The sequence below is a fragment of the Salmo salar genome, chromosome ssa01 (assembly GCF_905237065.1).
Source record: "Salmo salar chromosome ssa01, Ssal_v3.1, whole genome shotgun sequence".
NCBI lineage: Eukaryota > Metazoa > Chordata > Actinopteri > Salmoniformes > Salmonidae > Salmo > Salmo salar.
The window spans coordinates 96,294,035-96,298,738 of NC_059442.1; the positions used below are offsets into that span (position 1 = coordinate 96,294,035).

General features: G+C 41.4%; 1 pseudogene; it reads right to left on the minus strand.

Moving 5' to 3' along the window:
• Window positions 1-1,264: 1,264 nt before the first annotated feature.
• Window positions 1,265-3,659, minus strand: LOC106610630 (splicing factor 3B subunit 5-like; annotated as a pseudogene).
• Window positions 3,660-4,704: the final 1,045 nt, after the last annotated feature.

A 4,704-nucleotide genomic window follows, 5' to 3' on the forward strand; every position in this document is an offset into this window, starting at 1 on the left:
GAAACACTGGATAGGTTGAAATGCACCTTGTATGCTGCACCTTTATGCAATGAAATCATAACCTTTTCTGAAACCAGTCATGCAGACCTGGGTCAAATAAGTATTTCAGACATTTTAAATATTTATGCTTGATTAAGCTTCTCAGACACAATAGAAACAATGACATTTTAATCAACATTAGTCAACATTTTAATCATCTATGCTGGCTATAGTTGGAGGAAATGGTTGTACAAATTCAACAGAATGACTGACTAAGCCCACAGGTAACTACCTAGCCAATTATTTTATTAGAGATGTTCACCAGTTCAAAACACATGCCAGAGACTCTAACATTGATTGTTTCAAACACCTTTCTGTATACCAGCACAGTGGAGTGGAACAAAACCACAACTCATAGCAATAACAACAAGGAATTATTTAAAAAAGAATGTCAAAATATGGCTTATGACTGAATGCTCATAGCAGCTCAGTAGCGTGTATGTGTATGTCTGCATAGGTAATTATATAATGTATTGAACCATAGGATGTCTGCAATGGAAATAAGTCATTTACTTTTTAATGTATGTCCTGTCTGTATATTTTTTCATTTAAATGTTTTGTCATTTAGCAGACTCTGTTATCCAGAGCGACTAACAAGGGTTAAGTGCGTTGCTCAAGGGCACATAGACAGAATTTTCACTTAGCCGGCTAAGGGATTCGAACCAGAATCTTTTTGGTTATAAGCCCAATGCTTTTAACAGTTAGGATACCTGCTGCAAATAAACTCAATCAAATAATCCCAAAAGTGCAAATTCATGCCAGGCAAGATAAATCATGTGAACCTCAAGTTTTAACAGATTCCACCCAGGTCTGTGGTCATATCGCTGTCTATCCAGTTTTCTGGGTATTAAGCCTAATTTGATCAAAATCAGTTAAAGGAACACACTCTCAGATTGACAGAAACTATATTCAGAAACAGTAACTGTTTAGATAGCTGTTGAAGTCATTGATAATGAGCTCTTATAGGGGTGCAATGTACAGAACATTTTACAATTATCATTCTCAAACCTCACTGTCAATTGTAACCACAAGATGATGGCGGTAAGGGAAAATAAACATTTTGGGGGGACAAATAAGGACACCTGACCACAACCACTTTATCCCCCAATGTTATTTTATATGCAAATATCACACACCGTGTCATGCATCTCGAGCATCAAGCTTCTTATCAACAATGGATAAATATGGACAGCCGAACAGTAAAAACACAATGTTCTACATCTTCTCAGTTTAAGTCCTTAGCCAAGGAATTGTCAGGTTTGTCCGAAGGTGGGCCACAGGATGAGATTGAAGCGCACTCAGGCTTTGCTCTCGTTCTCAGCAACAGAGAAGTAATTCAACAGGTCAAAGTGACCCATATATGAACAGTATGAGTCCCGATGTTGGTTCACCAACCACTCCCACTTCCTGGTGTCCGCATAGCCTGTTCCAAAGTATTTAGATTGGTTGATGCTCCAACTGGCTGTGAATGTTGTAGCTGTCTGTGTAACGGTCGTCGTACGTAATGGACCAAGGCGCAGCGGGTTGAGTGCTCATCTTAACTTTATTTGAACACGTAACAAACAAAACAAGAAAACAATCGAACGAACAGTATTGCATGCTAACACACAGCAGTGCAACAACAACTTCCCACAAAATGACAGGTGAAAACAGGCGACCTAAGTATGACTCTCAATCAGCAACAACGATGTACAGCTGTTCCTGATTGAGAGCCATACCAGGCCAACAAAGAAATACACAACATAGACAGAGCATAGAAATACAAAATAAAGAACATAACCCAAAAACCCCGGAATACTCTAACCAAACACCCCTCTACATAAACACATATACTAACAAACCCCGAACCACATAAAACAAATACCCCCTGCCACGTCCTGATCAAACTACAATAACAAATAACCCCTTTACTGGTCAGAACGTGACAGTCTGTCATCTTCAGGCAAATGTCTGGACAAGGAAGGAAAATTATGTCAGTGCATATAGTTGTTTTTTAGCCAATGTTACAACCTTAGCAATAGACATTTTTGTAATTTGGTTTGTATAGCCAGAAACCGTCCTTTAAACTTATTTTGCCAGTTGTTCACCTGTTTTTAGTCCTTATGGCGTTGGAAATTGAACACAAAAAAACAGGAGTTTTATCAAACATACTTTTACTGCCATTATGATTTATATCACCCAACAGACGCAAAACCATGTAAACACCTGAATGAGCTTGGCTAGTACACATGCATCACGTGCATGTATTTAGCTTACATTGTGCGTGTGTAACGGACATCACGCTGCTTGCTTAGCCAGTATCGCTTCCACCGGATTCGGCTCACACCAAACTCGAACCCAGGTACTCTGCCTTGCTAGCACACGAGACCACCCTACTGGGGTCTTAACAGTCGATCCACGTGAAAAGCTAGCTATTCGGCGGCGCAAGTGGGGACACTTCAGGCTGAGGAGTGAGCTTCACATCCCCATGTGCTACATTCACCCCTCAAACTTACTCCACAGCGACCCCAGAGCAACTGAGTGCAACTGTAGATCTGAGTCAGATCTGTTAGCGACATCACGCTTGCTTAGCGAGTACTACTTCCTCCTAATTTGGCTCACACCCAGGACCTCTGCCTTGCTAGAACATGTGACCGCCCTCCTGAAGCGTCATAGCAGTCGCAGAAAGTGAAAAGCTAGCTATTCAGCTGCGCAAGTGGAGACACTTCAGGCTGAGGAGTGAGCTTCACACATCCCCATGTGCTATATTCTCATGCCTCAGGTGATCAACAAACCCTGAGAGCCACACACTGACCTGCCTTTTGAAGTGTGATATTAACTACGGCATAATAAGGAAAATTTGGAAAGTTCAAATGACAGTTTTCAACATTCTAGGGTGTCCAATCAAAAACGCATATGTTAATTGTGTAGATCAGGGATGGGCAACTCCAGTCCTCAGGGGCCTGATTGTTGTCACACTTTTCCTCCAGCCCCAGCTAACACAACTGACTCCAATAATAATCAACTGGCTACCTGACAGGCTCACTCTCCCGTTGAACTCGTCATCTTTCTACTGGCTACCTGATAGACTCACTCTCCCGTTGAACTCGTCATCTTTCTACTGGCTACCTGATAGACTCACTCTCCCGTTGAACTCGTCATCTTTCTTCTGGCTACCTGATAGACTCACTCTCCCGTTGAACTCGTCATCTTTCTACTGGCTACCTGATAGACTCACTCTCCCGTTGAACTCGTCATCTTTCTTCTGGCTACCTGATAGACTCACTCTCCCGTTGAACTCGTCATCTTTCTACTGGCTACCTGATAGACTCACTCTCCCGTTGAACTCGTCATCTTTCTTCTGGCTACCTGATAGACTCACTCTCCCGTTGAACTCGTCATCTTTCTACTGGCTACCTGACAGACTCACTCTCCCGTTGAACTCGTCATCTTTCTACTGGCTACCTGAAAGACTCACTCTCCCGTTGAACTCGTCATCTTTCTTCTGGCTACCTGATAGACTCACTCTCCCGTTGAACTCGTCATCTTTCTATTGGCTACCTGATAGACTCACTCTCCCGTTGAACTCGTCATCTTTCTTCTGGCTACCTGATAGACTCACTCTCCGTTGAACTCGTCATCTTTCTACTGGCTACCTGATAGACTCACTCTCCCGTTGAACTCGTCATCTTTCTTCTGGCTACCTGATAGACTCACTCTCCCGTTGAACTCGTCATCTTTCTACTGGCTACCTGACAGACTCACTCTCCCGTTGAACTCGTCATCTTTCTATTGGCTACCTGAAAGACTCACTCTCCCGTTGAACTCGTCATCTCTCTTCTGGAATCCGCAGAACATGAAACAATAGAGGCTAGGACGTTAGATGGACATAGATTTTGAGACATGACATGTTTTCATATTTTAGTATGTGCTTTCATATTAATTCGAATTTCCTGTTATTTTTCGAAGATTTCTCACAAAAACAAGCATCTCTCTGTAAAATGTCAAAGCCTTTTATAATTAATTCAGCTCATGTCATGCTAATTTTGCAACCCACGGAAACAACTTTTAAGATGACCACAAAATGTAACATCCTCAAGAGTTGTTATGAGAAACCTGCACCGCTATGTCAACAAAGCTCAGTAATTATTATTGGATGTACTGTATTAGGTTACGAAACAGGCTTGGGCGGTATACCGTATACCAGGGTATTTGGAAATAGCCAAGGGATGGTTTTTCAATACATTTTCATATTTGTAGCTATTTTCTAAGTGAATACCTGCAGTCAATTTGTGCAATACGTTAGGAGATAAAGCTGATCACATTCTTAATTTCACCTGTCACATTATTTCACATTGTGAAGATGACTTAGTTCCCCAGAACAGTTGAGCCAGTCACGTGTTTGTTTGTAAATAGCACAACAGGAGAAAGCGGGAGCAGGTGAGCCCAGGTGTGTATTGACAGGGGTCGTGTTTTATATTGAAAATTAAGTTTTGTTTTTGTTTCAATAGAGTGATCAGGGACATGCAACTATAGTTTTCCTTCACAGAAAATACATTAGTGCAACATATTTGAAATAAAATAACTTTTTTACAACATTTTTATCAGATGACAACAGAAGTGTAATAGTATTTTGGCTGGCAGCCATACAAGTAAATGAGCTTACAATGCAGAAACGATGCATGG